Source organism: Mustela putorius, unplaced genomic scaffold (genome assembly GCF_011764305.1).
Source record: "Mustela putorius furo isolate JIRA1106 unplaced genomic scaffold, ASM1176430v1.1 tig00003974_pilon_pilon_pilon, whole genome shotgun sequence".
NCBI classification, from domain to species: Eukaryota; Metazoa; Chordata; class Mammalia; order Carnivora; family Mustelidae; genus Mustela; species Mustela putorius.
The window spans coordinates 9397471-9416624 of record NW_025422117.1 but is presented as its reverse complement, the minus strand read 5'-3'; the positions used below and the strand labels follow the sequence as shown (position 1 = coordinate 9416624).

General features: G+C 33.4%; 1 non-coding gene across 1 annotated transcript; it reads right to left on the bottom strand.

The window, feature by feature from the left end:
* Nucleotides 1-11130: 11130 nt before the first annotated feature.
* On the bottom strand, nucleotides 11131-11271 carry LOC123389474. The gene has a single exon (XR_006604066.1). It is a non-coding gene; the product is annotated as a U4 spliceosomal RNA (small nuclear RNA).
* Between the last annotated feature and the right edge of the window lie 7883 nt (nucleotides 11272-19154).

Genomic DNA, 19154 nt, shown 5'->3' with positions numbered 1-19154 from the left:
TGTGACCTGCTTTCCACAAAGTAAAGGTTCCAAGAGACCAAGGCAGAAGCAACAAGGTTTCTTATAGTTTTATAACCAGGAAGATTAACCCACCTTTGCTGCCCTACATTGTTTACATAGGGCCATCCCAGGTTTAAAGATTGAAGGGACTATATAAGGATGTAAATACCAGAAAATGTGGTTTACTGGATTTGGAGGGTCATCTTACAGACTAACTACCATGATCGTAACCAAATTAAGAACACCTATAAAGTTCTAATCTTTTAAAAATTATTAGATATTAGAAAAAAGAGTAATCCAATAAAATCTAAATTATTATATTAGTATGGTAGTTACCAACATTCTGGTGGGTATTAAAATGTAAACGCATCTGAAAAGTTCATTCATTGATCTCCTCATTTTGCCATTAACTTGTCCTGTTGGATCTACAGAGTTGCTATGAGAATAAGACACTTCTCAGTAGCCACAATAAATCTGTTTTACAGTTCAGACAGCTAGCTGATGATTTCCAGCTCTTTATCTACTATATGACAAAGAACTCTAGGACATCAGTCAATCATTTGCCAAGAGAATTTAAAATGTGCAAGGCTATGTTCCCTGAAAAAATGATGATTCTGCCCATGAAAATTCCTGTGGACTCCTTATGAAATGCAGGAAGATCCTTAATTTGGATAAGCTTATTTAGATTTTAACACAATGATGTATTTCAATATATGTTTTTCAATTAAAAAGCAAAATTGTTGTATTCTAAGCATCCTCAAGATCATTCATTCTTCATTTTAACATTTTAACATTACCTCCTGCCAAAATGATTGCTCTAAAAGTTAACTCGTAGGGGGATTTTCTAAAGAAAATCATAACTATACTTAAATTATTTTCCCTCGATAGTGTTAACGAGAAAAAAATTCAATGAAGCCCATTAAACATGATAAATCAGACTTTATTCAGGATCATCATTGTAGATATAAGGGCCACTGCAATGGGATTGTATAGTAAGGGAGAGACAATGGGCTCAGCTTGTAATACAGCATGGGCAAATGGGAATTTATAGCTAAGGAACAAGGAGTGGATCGGTTGGTAGAAAATTACTGAGAGGAAACATTAAGGGTAAGAAGGAGTTATGGCTAAATTGATATACAGGATTCTGGGTGAAGACAGGCCAGTGTGACTAGACACCACCTGGAGGATGATCAAGGATGAAAATCCTGATCAGATGTTGAGGGAGACCAGATATGAAGGGTGGCAAGCACTGTTTAAATTCATTTAACAAGGTTCTTGCTAAAACTAGCTTTTACAAGAAAATACACAGACGGAGGTAGAAGAAATTTCAAGAACCTGACTGAAGTAAGTTTGGTCAAACAACAACAAAAATTACTGTCAGTTGTTCAGTTGTTAGCGAGAATCTTTTTTTTTTTTTTTTTTTTTTTTTGGCTAGGTTATGAGCTAGGCTTTCTTTGAAGGAGAATTGTTGATCTGGTTTACTCTATTCTAACTTGGCCCTAATGAATTTAACCAGTTACATGCATGGTATATCTTTCCACCAGAAACCACACTGCAGATTTGGGACAAGCCCATTCAGCAATATTCATTAATGCATATTTATAGACCTGACAGATTCCCTAGAGTATTTCTCTCCACAACTAAATTTTTTCCTGGATTTTTAAGGATCAATTGAGTGTGATTTTCTAAAGAATGATTTCCTACAAGCAGTAGACCTGAATGTTTGTGTCTAGAGTATTAACTACTCCATAACAGAGATACTGCATTCAGTAATTTTCACTAAAATTATTACTATCCCCAATTTTTAGGACTCCTATTTGAGAGGTATTTTATCTAAATTTCATAGCAATACGTTTTCTGCAAGTTGCAAGTCTATAGTATCCAACTAATGGCTTTAATTAGAAAAAGACATACTCTAGACACATATGCCAAAAAATGAAAGTAATTTTATTGGATTATTTTTGTTGACTTGGAATTTGTATGGGCAAGAATTAATTAGAAGTTAAACTTTATCAGACTGAAAAGAAAAAGATCTGTAGTCATTCAGTATATGTGCTTTTGTCCTCATAGACAAAGCAAAGCTGATGGAAATAATCTTATGAATGCTTCAGAAGGGTTCCTTTGATTGAAATAGGATTTCCTTTAAGCAAACATTCTGTTTCATTTATTTATTAAATATCTGACATCATAGTTAGATCAGTGGCATAGAAACAGCTATCATAAAAAAAACAAAAAGATGATTGTGTATTTGAATGAGAACAGGCCAATTATGCTGCTAAATAATCACCTTAAAGACATGAGCTAAAATTAACTGGTCTAGAAGTGAAGTTATTATTTTGGATATACATGCTGCAACTTGAAAATGGTTTTTAAGTGATAATTATGTACTATAATATAGACTATGATTTTAATATATCATTCATCCATATCAAGTGTATATAAATTCAGTGCTTATTTTATTTTATTTTTTGATAAATTTAATAGGTTTTGCAAATATTATGATAAATCAGTTTAGAACTTTCTATCACCCCAATAAGGCCCTTCATGCTCATTTACTATTAATATTCGTCACAGCTCCCCAACCACTCACTGTAGGTGACCACTATGGGTTTGAGTTTTTATCTCTATAGATTTGGGATTTGGGATTTATTTATTTATTTATTTATTTATTTATTTATTTATTTTTCAAGATTTTATTTATTTATTTGACAGAGAGAAATCACAAGCAGACGGAAAGGCAGGCAGAGAGAGGGAAGCAGGCTCCCTGCTGAGCAGAGAACCTGATGCGGGACTCGATCCCAGGACCCTGAGATCATGACCTGAGCTGAAGGCAGCGGCCTAACCCACTGAGCCACCCAGGCGCCCAAGGATTTGGGATTTTTTTAATAAATAAAACCGTATATTAGTGTTGTTGCTTGACTACTTTCATTTAGCAGAATGTTTTTGGGGTTCAATCATTCTTGTGGATGAATATTCTCAATTTCTTCAATTTCTTCTTATTTATTCAATTTCTTCAATTTCTTCTTATTTATCTTCTTGTGGATGAATATTCTCAATTTCTTGGGATAGACCTAGAAGTGATTGCTGCTTCATATGATAAATTTATATTTAACATTTTAAGAATATGTTTTCCATTCATATGAACATGAATCATATGAACATGATTTCGACATTTTACATTCTCATCAGAAAAGAATGAGGATTCCCATTTTTCTACATCCTTGTCAATGTTGGCTATCATCTTTAATTTATCTTTGTAGTCATGATAATGGGCAAGAAATGATATATTACTGTGGTTTTAATTTGCACTTCCAGAAAGAGTAATATGGTTGACCTTCTTTTTTTATGGCTAATGATTATTAGTATATACTATGTGATCCTTTTGAGACTATTTTATTTTTGAGGCTCACCAGACACCAACATTACCTATGACAAATCACTTTATTGAGCACTTATTGAGACTATTATGAAACACTATATTTGGATTTTCATATTATATATTTGAGGGATGGGAGTAAAAGCGAAAAAATAAAGTTGCAAGGCCTTGCTCGAGGTGTCCCGTACAATATGAATTTCATGCATAATAATTCTCTGTGGAATATTCTGATTTTTTCAGCTTATAGTGTTTTAGTTCAGCTGAGACCAAAGTGGAAGAGACATGTACCCATATATGTTTATTAGTTAAGCTTTTCATTAATAAAAATGATGTTAACCTTGTTCTTATCTGGTTATTAAACCATATGGCTTTTATTCAATTGGCATTGTAAAATAATTTCTCTTCAAGCACTGACACTAATGATCAGTTTTGAAGCAATATTACATGATATCGTCAAAATATTACTTGAGACTTCCATGTCCAGGGATATGGTGGTTGAGCTACTCTGAAATATTATCTTGCTTTATCACACACATGATGGCTTAATCAAAATAAACATAATCTTATATTCACACTAGACTTTGTAAGAGTGCGAGGAAATCTCCAAATGCTACCTCAGCCCTAAATAGAGGAGGGCAAGGGGAAAATAAATCCAAAGTAGAATAGTGAGCAAACATGGAATCCAGAACAATGTAACACTTCAGGCACATAGGAAAAACGGCTTGTTTTAGGCCCAAGTAGCTGGGCTAGCAACAGACTTGAGCCCACAGAAAGCCTTTATTTCAGTGTGTGAAAAGATAGGTTAGAACAAATTTGAACTTACAATTAAAGGAGCCTATAAAGATAAGTGTTTGTCTCTCAACAAGGACTATTAATAATAAGAAACTAATAATAATACCTGAACAAAAATAAGTCCACCTTGGAGCGCCTGGGTTGCTCAGTGGGTTAAGCTTCTGCCTTTGGCTCAGATCAAGATCTCAGGGTCCTTGTAGGGCTCTCTGCTCCACAGGGGTCCTACTTCCTCCTCCCCCTCTGCCTGTCTCTCTTCGTACTTGTGTTCTCTCTCTGTCAAATAAATAAATAAAGTCTTTAAAAAACAATAAGCTTGCCTTTAAGTGATTTGGGGGTTGAATTTCTATTACCTAGATGGTTACGGAAATCACAATGTGGGATATTATTTAAAGTCATTATAGTTTGATAGCCTTCCTGCCACCCAGAAGGAGCAAAAGTAAAATTTCTCTAGGGAATTCATGCTCTATTTATGTTGTTAGTATTTTCACAGCTAATATTCAACCAACTATTGGGGCGCCTGGGTGGCTCAGTGGGTTAAAGCCTCTGCCTTCAGCTCGGGTCATGATCCCAGCAGCCTGGAATCGAGCCCCTCATCGGGCTCTCTCCTCAGCGGGGAGCCTGCTTCCCCCTCTCTCTCTGCCTGCCTCTCTGCCTGTCTGTGATCTCTGTCAGATAAATAAATAAAATCTTAAAAAAATATATTCAGCCAACTATTAGGTATGAAAAAATTGCAACTTACATGAGTAAGAAACTACAGAAATAAAAAAGGAAAAGCTTTAGCCCTCCTGGTTTTTGTATATTGGAATTATAAAATACAGAAAGCAAAATAAATGCTTAATGCACTTCAACAAATTAAAAATGGAATAAAATTAGCAATAGAAAAAAAAAGTGTTAAAAAGCCAGAAAAGATATTTTTAAACAGAACCAAATGGAACCTCTATCTAGGTTCCAAACCTCAGTAAGCCTCTTTACCCATTTTGCACCAAAGTTCCAGCTGCTCTGAATTCCATCTTTGCTCACTATTTTACTGTGGCTTCAATTTCTTATTTTCCTTCTTTATTTGTGGTCAGGGAGTATCTTGAAGATTTCTTTCCTCTCTAGAACTTTTAGCTATGTATGGAAAATATACTTATTGTGTCTATTAAACATCTAGGCAATACAGCAAGAGGATCTTTGAAAATATCGCCCTAGCTATACTCTTAGAAGTAGAAGTCTCATAATATTTTGATAGATTTTAATAACTTCTATAATAACTTTTTAAAAATGGCATTTTATTTGTCTTCAATATTTACAAAAATAAAACTTATCTTGTTTACCTTTCATATGCTGCAATAGCTAAGTTTTTATTCATTTTAATGTTCTGTAACTATATACTTGTTAATTTTCTACAAATCTTACATAAATTATACTGTCACTTGTGAAAAATACAGTATTATTCCACCTGTTCTATACTTATATCTTTCATTTATTTTCCTCTCATTTACGTTTTTTTAATGCAACCACATTAGAAATCTGTATCTGTATGATACAATCTACTAAAGCTAAATTAATTCATATCGTACAACATAGCAATTCCATTTCTAGTATAAACCAAAAGAATGCATAAATAATCTCTACCAAAGTTTTGTACCAAAAAAGTACATTATTTATCTGAAAACCAATGCCAATGTTTTAGTTAGTTCTCTGAGATGAGATAAGAAGAGAAACTGGTATACCATGTTGACATTGTTACAACATCCAATAAAAAGCATGACCAATGACTGAACAATGTGTTAAGTGATCTAGTCAAAATTCAGAATTACATGTAATGCATTCAATTTTAGATTTTTATGAGCTGCTGGTTAAAATCCTTGCTCATTACTTAAAAAAAAAAAAACTGAATATGTAACTGTGAGAAGTACATTTTTATTTGTATGCATTAAACCCCAATAAAAGTTTTATTTAAAGATATTAAAATCTACAGCAACAAACAATATAAAGTAATCAGGAATATATCTAACAGAACATGTGGGATGTATTTGTAGGATAATATATATTCTTGGTAAAATATGTTGTAAAAGATCTAAATAAATGGATAAACATGAAATATAAAGAGTCACAATAGTAAATATGTTTATTTTACTCAAATTTATCTTCAAATTCAATAAAATCTAAATTTTAAACTTGAAAGACTTTTACGAAAATTGCCTAATATTTAAAAATTTATATGGAAAGAGGACTCAAATAAGGAAGATAAATTGGAAAAAGAAAAAAAAATGTGTTTGAAAAGTTGCCCAAGGGCATGCAAACATTCTGAAGCACAAGAATAAAGACACTGCGATAGCAGTGCTGGAGAGAGACCTAGAAACTGACCTACACATATATTAAGAGCTTGATTTATTACAAGGAAATATCAGTGAGGAACAGATTGCTTGGGTGAAATCTTGTGTCCTGACAATTTATCTATATGAAATCTATTGTTTCTCATCTTTACATCATATTTAAAAGTCTCAAATAGAAAAAAAAAAAAAAAAAAAGGACATTAACCTTTCGGGGAAGGAAATATAAAGCAATGCATTTTTTACCTTGGCAAGCGCAATGTTTGAACAAGCCAAAAAATTGTGAAAAGGCTATGCCTTAAAGGAAAAGTACAATAAATTCAACTATATTAAAGCTAAGTTTAGTTTTTACCAAAGAAAACAACACCTGGAAGAACATGTATGAAATGAATATAATGAATGAATGGTTATATTTTGTCATATAGTGATAGTAGACTGGGGCTGCACAGAAAGAACAGATAACTTTACTACTCAGTGCTTAATGCATTAGAAGCTTTAATTATTTTTTCAGTGCAAGCAGAGTGGTCTCTGTCTGTGGTAACAGTGTGTGTGTGTGTGTGTGTGTGTGTGTGTGTGGTGATGCTGGAGGGCAGGGATAGGTGAATGTAGAGAAGGACTTTGTTTCACACAATTTGTCAGGAAAGAATCTTCAGCCCACCTTTTTCAAGGTTGTGCCTAGATCTTCATCCCAATTTTCAGGAGGGAGAAACACTGGGATGAGTGCACAATCAAAGATTTTATGCTTCTGTCCTAGAAGGGGCACACATCATTTCCCTTCACATTCCTGTCAGCCCCATAGTATACGTAGTTGTCAGGGGTGAGAAATGAAGGAAACCTACCTAGCAGGACCCAGAAAGTAAACAGCTGGTAGATCCTCCCATAATAAAGAAACAACTCACATAAACAATTTGAAAGTAAAGAAATCATGCCATAGAAAAAAAAAATAGATGGAAAATCCATACACACGTTTCAAAGAAATGGAATAGAACTGTGAATAAACTCATGGAAAGAAGTTCAACGTCATCGTAATGAAAGAGACATGACCCAACTAAAAACAAGAAAATATTTTATGCATTGTGTTCAGAAATTAGAAGGAATAATAATGGCAACTGAGGATAAGCTGCAGGAAGGATTATAGATTATTTTGTAAATTGGTTTAGATAGGGAACAATATGGCAATATCTGACAAAAACAAGATCCATGTATCCTATGGCCTAGCAATTCCACTCTTTAACATATATCTCATAAATTTCTTTCACATGTACATCAGGAAAAATATACCAAAATACCCATATAACAGCATATATAAAAATGAGCACATAAAACAACTCAAATGTGCATAAACAGAAGAATGGATAAATGGATAATGGATGTATTATGGTCTATTGACACAATAATTTTTTTACAACAGTGAAATGAATAAACTATTGCTAAAAAAATAAATATGGATGAATACAGAAACATGAAATCGAGTGAAATAGAACTAAGCTCAGCAAGATTGTTCATCATAGAATGCTATTTGAAAACTTAAAATCATATAGTCAATGATATATATATATAACTTATATAATTAAAATATGTAATTATAATATAGAATATATATAAACCATATATACCATATATATATGTGATATATATATATCACATATATCACATATATATATATCACATATATATATATATATATTTCAAATGAAAAACAATGAATGTTGAACACAGAAGTCAGAATAGTGCTTATCTATCCTGGAGATAGAGGACTTGATCACAAGAGAGTATATAGAACTTTTTTAATTTTTTTTAAGATTTTGTTTATTTATTTAACAGACAGAGATCACAAGTAGGCAGATAGGCAAGCAAAGAGAGAGGGGGGAAGCAGTCTCCCTGCCAAGCAGAAAGCCCATTGCAGGGTTCGATCCCAGGACCCTGGGATCATGACCTGAGCTGAAGGTAGAGGCTTAACCCACTGAGCCACCCAGGTGCCCCGAGAGTGTATAGATCTTGATCACATTTTTTATCTTCTTCTTCTTAAACTAGATTATGAATATGGGGGCATTCATTTTATTTTTAAAAAATTGTATATATGTATGTAATATAACATATTTCCTTTTTTAAAATAGTTTATTTATTTATTTTTTTTTAGAGAGAGAGAGCATGAGCAGGGGAAGAGGCAGAGAGAGAAGCAGGCTCCCTGCTGAGGAAGGAGCTGGTTTCAGGACTCGATCCCAGGACCCTGGGATCATGACCTGAACCAAAGGCAGAAACCTAACTGACTGAGCCACCCAGACATCCCCATATTTCCTCTTAAATAAGTGATATATCCTATAATAAAATTATCTTTATTTTTAATTTTTAATAAATACTCTTTAAGATTGATTTCCTAAGATTATATTTATGCAGGGAAGACAAACAGGTGATCAATTAAGTTTCCTTGAATCTCAAAAGTATATATCTAAATAAAGCTAGATCTATGTATGCAGCCATTTTCAGGGTCTAAAGTTCGCATTAAGTTTCTTTCACTCTTTTGTTGACTTTTTCTTTTGTTTTTATTGCATGGAAATCCTAAGTACTCTTTTGACACGTACATTCTTACAGTTATTTTGATTCCATTTTCTTTCACCCTCTTGTACTTGCTATTTCATATTTTATGATATTTTAGATTCTTAAGGTACATACTTATATGTATTTGTTTCTGCATATATATTCTTCAATATGCTAGAAATTACAGAAAAGTTTGCATATATTCCATATACGCAGTTACTCTAAAAGTATGTCCATGATACAATATTCTTTAATTTTCTCATAATTTTAATCATGTCACTTGTATTTCAAAGAGTAGTTTAATAAAAGCATTACTTGAATTAATTAAGCAATACTATTAAAATTGATTAACATAATTTTTCAATATGTAAAAATTTAATAGCACTGTTCATGCCTAATGAAGTTACTGTGAAAAGCACCTTCTTGTTTATTTCACTCTTAGACAGTTTAAATGATTGAATTAGCATGAAACAGAGAAAGAAAAAGGAAGGAAGAAAGCAGGCGTCAAGAAAGCAGTTAGCAGAATCTGATAGTATTATTGAACTTAATAAAACTTCAATGACTATTTTGATTCTAAAAAGAAAAAAAATAAAATAATTCACTGCCAGAATTTATATTTAAAAATAAAGCATTCTCTCAGTCTTCAATGATTAAGAATCTATTCTTTTTCTCTGTAATAGTTTTGAATGACCTATGTAATCACAATGCCTAGAATTGTTAATCCTGTTCTTAAGAGTAGATAGAGACTGTCTTGTAAATCTTTATCACTAATAGTATTTTGCACAGACATTTAAGGTAAGCAATAAACCTGAAAATTACATTCTGTGTGTGTTTGTCTATGTGTGTGTATGTCTCACAGGGATTATTTCATAAATTTAGAAAATAAGATCCAATAAAGTTTGTATATACTGTGTATGATAAATATGTTATATTATGGATAAGAATTAAACTTTGAAAATAAGTTCCTTAAATTAATCATGGTAAAGCATTTGGGATAAGCATATAGACAGATCACATGTCTGCCTATTTTCTGTGAACTGATACGACATCTCTCCCCAGGTTGTTTGCTCCTGCTGACCATAAAATCATTATCATTAAAGTCATCTTTATGAAAATGATAGATGTAACTGTTAAATTGCATGATTTCAAGCATAGCAGGATAAAAAAAAACAGATAGGAAATTTTCATTAAATGAGAATAAAAGAGTAATGTTGGTGTTTGAAATCAGTGGGCAAGAGTGAGTAGTGGAAATGCTTGTTAAAGAGAAAGGAATAAATAGTCAAAACAAAGTTCTAACTATTGTCCATGTGTTTGACCAGCTTCGCATGAGGCAGACTAATGCAGTATAAACACAGTCTTACCATTTAGTTCTTGAAAAGTGAACTAAGTGAAAGGAGTTGGGTTCCCACCATCTCTGAAATTCTAAATAGACCTTATATTCAAACAAGACTGCTTGAGAAAGAATTCTGATCAAGTCCCAGCCCCACCCAGTTATGTTTACGTGTTAATAATCTCACATGGAAAAATGACCACACTCCTATCTAGCAGTGAAGACCTTCCACAATACACCCTTCCTGAATCCATGGCATGTGATTCCATTCCTTCCCTTCACAATCACAGCCCTTCCACACGGTAAAAACTTTTCTTCCTACAGGCCTTATCCTTTTCCTTTCTCTGTGCCTTGCCTGAAATTGTTGACTTTTCCAGGAATAACCTAAGTACCACAGTTTCTTGCCAAATTCTATTCATATGCAATAGTTACTCCAGAAATTAAGGCCCAGGTCAAGTGCTTGATGCTTTATGACATTTTTATGAATTTCTTTTCCCAGAACATCCATCGCACTGTATCTGTGCTCATCCTGTGGGACAGATCTATTTATGGCTTTTTCTCTAGTTGTTTATACTAATGGGATTTTTTTTTTCTCCTTTTAAAGATGGAAAATTTCAGGAGATAATAATTTTCATTATCTTATATATATATATGTGTGTGTGTATGTATATACGTATATATGTTTATATATATTTAATGAAAAAAATATATATCCCTGTTCTGGAACATAAACACGAAACACTGATGCTAGACATAGAGCAAGGGGAGACTACAAGGCTCTAGGAGAAGCTCTGCAGTCAGTTCTGTGCTACATTCTACATTCTGGCACAGCAGTGATTGTATATATTATTCAATTAGCAATAGTCGTGCCTCGGATAAACCTCATTGCCTACGATACTGCCACTATTCATACCAAATCATCTTAGGTACTTAGTCTTTGTGGTCAAAACATGGTCTAGAGGGACTTGGAAATTTACAGAGGCCATGGTGATGAGACAATGGATATTGAAAACCTGGCCAACCTTAAGAGGTCAGGAGATGGAACAAAAAAGTCAAATAATATAAGAACTTTGAGAAAAAGAAAATACTGAGAATCCACAGGCTTAGCTGGCACAATAGATTCAATGACTCAACTAGATCAGCTCCATCTCTATGCAAATGCCCAGATCAGACCAAGTCATCTACCAGCAGGTCTGTACATGTATATCCAAACAAAGAAAACTTCACTAATTTCCACCAGGTGTCATTAGACACTCTTCGAACAAACACCAGGTATATCATCGTGGTCAGAATGGAAGAAGAGATCTGAAAAACTGAGCATTGATCCAAGGAAAACTGGGTCATTAAAAAGTGAGTTACTAGTCAAAAGAATCTAAAGATGGTGTTATTTCAGACTGTCATGCCCCCGAGATTATTTCTGATTGTTATGCTCCCCAAATCTGATAATTTAGATCAATGACAGAATTTGAAGAAGTGGTTTTTTAATTGCATGGTTGAATTCTGCCATGAATAAACCTGTTTGTTGTTGTGCTATACTAGCAAAGATAATGTAATATTATTATTAAATAAAATTTTTTTCTTTTTAATGCGATGAAGAAAAGTTAGCAAAAAGAGCCCTTGAATGGAAAAACATAAAATATTTTTTTCTAACTCAGTTAAACCTGTGAAAAATGACAACAACCATATTTTAATTTACAGATATTTTTGTGTGCCTGTGTGTGAAATTCAGAAATCCATATTCACTGTCTGATAAGTCAAAATAAAGGTAGTAAATAAAGATTGAGGTTAGTGTCCCAAATCCATTTTATGCTTATTTACAATGATATGTTGATGAATTGTTTATATTTACGGAACCATTAACCAGGGGCTTTCTTTGTGGTGTATTAATGGGGAAATACAGCACTGAACATCTGCTAGTAACTCAAAGGAAAAAAAAAAAGTTCTATGAATATATTCCACCTTCAGAATTGTCTTGATCATTGTTTTATTTCTATCTGCTTTGTGTCCTGGAGAATTAGCAGATGAAATATCCTAGTTCACAAAGAAAACAGAAGTTATAAAAGTGAATTCCCTCAAGGCCACATTATTTCTACTTTTTATCTCCCATTCACTTCTCAATCAAATGTAACTGAGCTTTCACATTTCCTAGTCCAGTAGAAGTATTTGTAAATATATTAAAAACAGTAATTGTTAAAAACAAAAGTCGTCCTTATTCCTTTGCGGCTTTGGATTGTATTGGTCAATCTCTTTCCTCTAATTGTTCCTGGCACAACAAACTCCACCTTTTGACCTTCACACTTTAAGTTATACATTTGAACTCATTTTCTGTCATTATTTCCTTTGTTCTCATTTTCTTCATTTTTCTCAGTGAGTCCCATGATTTAATTTTGCATCTACATGTGATGAATTTTTAATCTACTTTTCCAGACGGAACCTCTTTCCAATCTCCAGAATATGTGCAACTTATTGTTTGATATTTTTACTTGGTTGTCTTATACAGATATCTCAAACTGAGTGTCTAAATCTGTGGTCATTATGTATCGTGCAAATGGACTCCTCTTCTGTATAAACTACTTTGATAAATCTATGGCATTCACTCTTAAGTTTTCATCTTGTAAACTCTCAGATCCACTGGTAACCAGTGGATAACTACAAATGATGGAAGTATCATATACACAGCTGTATATGATGGCTCCTAATTAACTTCATATCATATTCTCATTTCTCCATCTCTGCTATCCTCTCATTGATTGGCACCTGATAGTACTGATCATGGTAACTACTGATGATGATGAAGAGAAGGATGTGTATATAACCCTTCACAATTGTGAATCTGACTTTTTCCAAAATTACAATACCCCTTTATATACCTTTTATTTGTAATCTTGTTCCATCATTAGAATACACTTTGTCTCCTTCTCCCTTTCCTAATTGGATAATTCTTACTTAATGCTCAAAATTAAGTGTGGTATTTTTATATAACGGTATTGTGGAAGACTAATGTATTTTAAATTAATTCATTTGTTTAACAGAACATATTTATTGGATCATAACTCCATGCTGGAACTGTAAGAGGGCAATGAGGATATAAATTGGAAAAATCCTGTCCTCCCAAAGTTTGCAACCTTGGTTTTCTGCCATTTTGGGGTGCTTGTGATATACTAGATATTGTGATGAGTCCCTTTAAATGTATCATTTAATCTTCAGAAAAATCTATGAAGGAGGTACAATCATTAACAGTTATTGTTTCTATTTTGCAGATTAAAAGCTGAGTCAAACAGATAGTAAGTGACAAATTCTAAACTAACTAAATATCCTCCTACTAGATTATAACTATTCAATAAAAACATTACAAATGCAATTGATTGTTACAAGTAAGTCAAACCTTAAGATGAAGATGTTTAGAGGTGGCATTTACAAAAAAAAAAACTAGGAAAAAAATTGCACATTGATTTTAAAATAAATTGGTATGTGAGAGATCCTGAGGAATTCCTTGATTTCCCATTACTGGATATCAAAGATCTAGTCTTTTTTTATTCAAAGAAACCTATTGGCTAGAGAGAGAGAAGTACAAATGGAGAAAGAAGCAAGAAATAAGTAAACTGCAATGTAATAATGACCACACTATTGTTCCTAATAATGTATGGCCGAAACAAAGAACAAAAGTAAAATAAATTCTTGCAAATAGGTCAGGAAACATTCTACAGAACAGGTGTCCTTAGGGACAGGTCTTGAAGACAAACGAAGACTGCACAAAACAGTTAAAAATATTTCATATTGTTGTAAAATGAAAACCATATGTTCAAAAATAATAAGTAGACACGTCTTTAGGATAGAATGAGGATGACAGTGGTGTGTTATAAAGACAAAAAAATCAGGCTGAAACTCAACAGTGATGGTCCCTCTGTGCTGAAATAAGAAATTTGAATTTCATCCTGAGCACTGGTGGTTTCTTGACATCATGTCAGAAAATGGCATGTTTTTCAAATGTACTTAAATATATCCTTGACCAACCTAGAGTTTCCAAAGAAAGAAATCATGCACAGGTTGAGGATCCTACCAGATTAACTCAGGAGCCCTGAATATCACCTGGATTTCAGGCAGCAAATCCAGTTCATTAAATTCTGCCTCAAGGGTTGTTGAAATTGTGTCTAAAGATGTTAAAGCAATACAGCATGCCAAAGTAAAGGGTGAATTCAGTTCTATTCAGTGCAGTTCCCATTTTGAAAATGTTAACACACTATTAAATTCAATAAGAAAAATCCCATTGTACAAGCAGAAATTAAACCAAATTCATAATAATCACGATAATGTTAAGCACATCCATGTTGCATGTACAGGTATGGATATTCAATTCTTTTTTTCTCTGTGTGAATTTGGCAAATTCCCTCAAACTCTGGAAGGTGGCTATAAAATGGGTAGAATTTTTTGTACCTATCTTTAAAATGCTGTTTTTAATTACTAAATGGGATACAGTTTTTAAAGGACTTACTGCAATAGTAGGCATATAGTATTATTTTATTAATTGTAGTAAAAGTGAGAGCATTTGGTACTCTAGCAACTAGTATTACAAATTTATCCTGTGGACTCTATCTAATTAGTTATTTTAATTCAATGCTTATAATTGTTTTTCTCTTTGGGAAAGAAGAATGAGTAAGGTGCAGTGATATGGCTAGAGCTGGGAAATTAGGACCTGAATTTAAAATGCTTTTTTAAAGGTTGGGGAAAAGAGCTTATGAAAATAAATGCACAGTCAGTACATGATCATGTCAGCTAGAGACCCCAAAATCTGCACATACAGTGTGAAGATTCCTTATGAAGCAGCTTTCTTATTTAGAGTTATACATTTCTTGATATTTCAGCTTCATATGTTCTGTGTCGCTAATATGACTTGTAAACTTGAATTTCACAACTACTGAAAGAATAATCTACATGGGAAGAATAACATAATTACTTTCAGTTCATGTCCACGCATACACTCGAGTATAATTTCTCTGCACTACAATCTAAAACTATGTTTTCTGGTTCAAAATATAACTAAAACTCGAATTTGTTTTGATTGGATAAGATCCAAATGCCTCTCTTCTTCAGCAACTGTTACATAAATAGGATACATGCTCAGCAATGACAGCTTTACAGGAAAGTGTGAAGTACTGTTGTACGAGGTTCCCTCCATCCCTTGTGTCAGAAGCACTTTGCTCTCTCCTAATAATTACTAAGCCATTAGTTTAGGAATCTTTCCTTGGACTCACTTTTGTCTGTTCCACACTAATCTCAAGTACAACCCATTCATCCAGGATCCAATTTTCCACGTGAAAGTTTGCGTCGTTGCTAGATGGTGGTGAGAGATTGTGAGTTACTGAGTAAACTGTGTATTTCCTGAAAATGAGTTAATAGCTATTGCTATGTCTTGGAAAAACAGAAAATGTTTTCTCATCATGCACAGCTAATTTAAACAGTGTTGTTAGAATGAGCTTGCCCCTTTCACTTTGGCAGGGATGGGTGAAGTGTTCTTCTGCAGCTATCAGTTCTTCACATGCCTTTTCTACTATACTTAACTGTTAAAGGGGCCCACCAGCTACATGTTTGTACCCAGCACTATATGTATCTGGGGAGAGTATTTTCTCCATTATTCCCCAGACTCATGGTTCTCATGGTTCCTTTGTCTGCATGCTTTGTATATAGTCCACTTCCATCAGCAACATTTCACCGTACACTTTCATCAGAACTGAGAGAGGGCATTAACTGCCCCTCCTGGGGAAAAAAAAAAAAAAAAAAAAGTTGGGGGGAGAAAAGAGAAGAGCACATATGTGTAATCTGAAAAAGACCTTCTGGAGATTCTTAGACATTGGGTGGCAAGTCAGGTCCTCACGAGAATTATTGCTACTAACATAACAACCATCAACATTTTGGCACAAGCAAACCTTCAAAATATTTACTATGAACAGAAACTTTTCAAGAGAAATGGAAATAATAAATGGTGTGAAATGTTTAGATGTATGACCATGAATGGTAGTAAAGAAATCATGAAATAAACATACCTAAAAAGAAGAACACTGGGAAAATAACGTGCTTTGACTTACCCTCCCCCCTTTATTTCATGTTTAAATAATGGAGACTACCATTTCTAAAGTCATACACTTCCAGAGGATGGAAGATGGATCCTAACAGAAGCTGAGAAAATCATCTCTGCAGCACCCCACCTCTATGCAGCTCATGGCTAACCATCTGGCATGGTTCAGGGCCTGCCCTTCTCCAAGTACCTCAGCCTGCAGACACTAGAACCCTGCAAGTTTCACGCTCTGACTGCCCAGAAGTCTTTCAGTCAGCCAACAGAAGTGGGTTACACTTTAACAGAGTTTTGACTCATTTTTTTTTCTGTTTTGATTTTTTTAAGGCTGCAGAAGAACATACATACACACTCACAGTTGTTCAGGGTGATTCTTAGAATTAATTATTCAGTTAAATAGGATACTTTTAAACAACTGAATGGTTGAATTTGGGGTTTTTATCTCTATGCTTAGTATGTCATGATACCATAAGCTATTTCTTTAAATATCCTGAAATTAGCCTTGCTAGATAATTTACTGTATTTAGACAGTATAGTCTTGTATGTATTTTTAGTAATCGTACTCTTTCTTTAGCAGTTTATTGGAAACAAAATATTTCTTTGAACATTATTAAGAAAATATTATTTCAACCAGCTATAGAAAAAAATTGTATATATACTATTTTCTCATAAAGTTCCACGAGATGAGTTGGAATCCCTTGGTTTTTCTAACAATTCACTGAACCAAAACTATAGCTTCTGTCTCTGAATTGAGTAATACATTCTCAGTAAGGTTGTTTTTCTTATGAAAATTCAATAGCAAAGGAAAAATCCACTGTTCAACTGTTACCTTTGATTTGGCAATCTGGCTACTTTGTTTCTAATCTGTGAAAGTGCTTCGAATTGTCGATCCCATAGCATAGCTGCTGTGCTAAAATGGGATAATAGTAGCCCAAAATATATCTTTTGCTTTCCACTCTGCTGTTTATTTTCCACTTTTTAGAGATCAGCTACTGCTATGATAATCATGTATGGCTAGAACTAAATGCAACTTTCATATCAGCAGCTGTTGTTTAGATAAATTAATTTCAGAGAATGACAATAACTTTGAATCAGTCTTGGAAATAACTACCAAAAGTTTACCAATTCTCTAAAGGTTGTAGTCCCTCCTCTTCTAGAGAGAAAGAGGTAATAAAATAAAATAAAATAAAAAGCATCTATATTTGCAAACTAATAAGCCAGTATCAATTCTTTTGTGGCTAGAGTTCCAGGAAAATGTCAAAATGAATTTAATTATAGAATTTATTAAAAAGAATTAGAGATTAGTAATCTGAGTAACAATATAATTAAGTATTTTTCTAATGTGGATGTTTTGTACACAGTAAACAGCAGGTTTCTATCTTCTCTGGTTATAAAAACATAGAAATAAAAAAAATTCAGTTTCAAAGTGGTAAGTTTAGGTTGAAAATGAGGTTAAATTTCCTGACAACAGTTGTTAAAATGATATAGTCCCCAGGAAATCTGTTAAATTGCCTTTGAAGATATTTTAAGTTAAGAATTCTGGTGCATGCTATTTTTCACATGTGTTCCTCTATTCTATAAAGTGTTTCCTACTTTTATCTTTCTTTAATAAATGCTTAAGGCTTATTAACAAAAATACATTTTCATAAGCCTTTTCCATCTTTGTTACTGTTTGGGGGCCAGATAGAGGTATATAAAATAGGACAGTGGTAATACTGCTTTCTGCATAGAGTAATTTTCTGGAACAACAACAAAACACAACAACAGCAACAAAGACAAACTACAGAAGTGTTGATCCTGTCATAAAACAATGAGCCTAAACTTTTAACTCTTTCAATGCCATATAAAGGTATGTGACCTCCTCATCATTATTATAACATTTGTGTAGTGATGCTAAACATTTAGAATAGGATTTAACAAAATTGTAACTATGAGAATTTGCCTTCTGATCATTTCCTCATCAGAAGAATGGACTATTAGATATAAAGGAATCTGAAATATTATCTAAGCTAGAATGTTTTAATGTATGGTCCAGGAACCATCTATATCAGAATGACCTGGTACACTTGTTTAGAAAAGTTCTACTTTGGCATGACTAATGAGAAACTTTGATAGTATAGCCTATGAATCTAGATATCTAGAAATAAGTACTACACCTGAATTAGATTCTTGTTAGGTTTAACAATCATTTGGGGATCACTGACACATTACAAAGAATCTAGATGCCATACATACTAGGTTCTGAGGATACAAAGATGAATAAGGTATTCAGTGAAAAAACAATCTTGCATTGTCTCACATCAACAAATGCAATGATAGAGATATAAAAACAAAAATATAAATGATATTTCTGAAAATATTTATGGCCTATGGAGGCCCCAGAAAATGTAGCAAATTAAAGCTTCCTGGAAGAATTGATCCTAGTTCAAAATGGGGGCAGCATTGGAAAATCATGAAGATAGATTTATAGTTGCTGCACTCAGAAGTTTCTAGTTGGTTGGTGCAGCCAGAGAGGCACTGTTCAGATCACTTTTTAAGGAAGACTAGTGAATCAGCTCTAAGGAGTGTAACCGTCAACCCCCATCTGTTAGTGTCATTAGCATCCATCTCAGATTTTGCTCTGAATCCACATTCTTTCTGCTCTTTCCAGGCAGGCCCTAATCAATGAGTGAACACAGGCTTGGCCAAAACAGGCAGAGAAAAATGTTCCCACAAAGGAAACTAATGGTT